Source organism: Scardinius erythrophthalmus (genome assembly GCF_964197995.2).
Source record: "Scardinius erythrophthalmus genome assembly, chromosome: 2".
NCBI lineage: Eukaryota > Metazoa > Chordata > Actinopteri > Cypriniformes > Leuciscidae > Scardinius > Scardinius erythrophthalmus.
The window spans coordinates 53,203,652-53,204,185 of NC_138222.1; positions in this window are offsets into that span (position 1 = coordinate 53,203,652).

The following is a 534-nucleotide window of genomic DNA, read 5'->3' on the forward strand; positions in this document are numbered from 1 at the left end:
AATATAAACGAGTGTTTCTTTATGTAGGTTTTGGAGACATATCTAAATAAAAATGATTCAAAAATAAAGTAAAAAGTAAAAATGTACTTATGTACACATTATAAAAATACAAGTTTTCTTGGGGTAGTGTTACGGTTTAAGACTACTCAAATGTAGGCTACTTCAAAGAACCTCAATGTGCGTCCAATAATAATAATAATAATTGTCTAAACATTGTAATGCCATGGTAATATCCAAATTTAGTATTTGCATGGGATAATGTACTAAAATAGTATTTTTGTTAGCTATGCAGACAGCTGGAATAGTCTTTGTTATTTTAATTTGAAAAAAATATATACAGTGCCTGAATAGAATGTAAAGTAAAATGTCATTCATATGTTTTGGCTTTCACAACGTTTCACAAACTCAACTGGAACAGCATGTTTTGCAGGTATATGACACACGAAGTGTGTAAATCTTGATGTAATGGCTCCTGTCGGAATGCGCTCTTAAATGACAGGAAATGCAAATAAGGTAAACCAGAGGAACGTCACT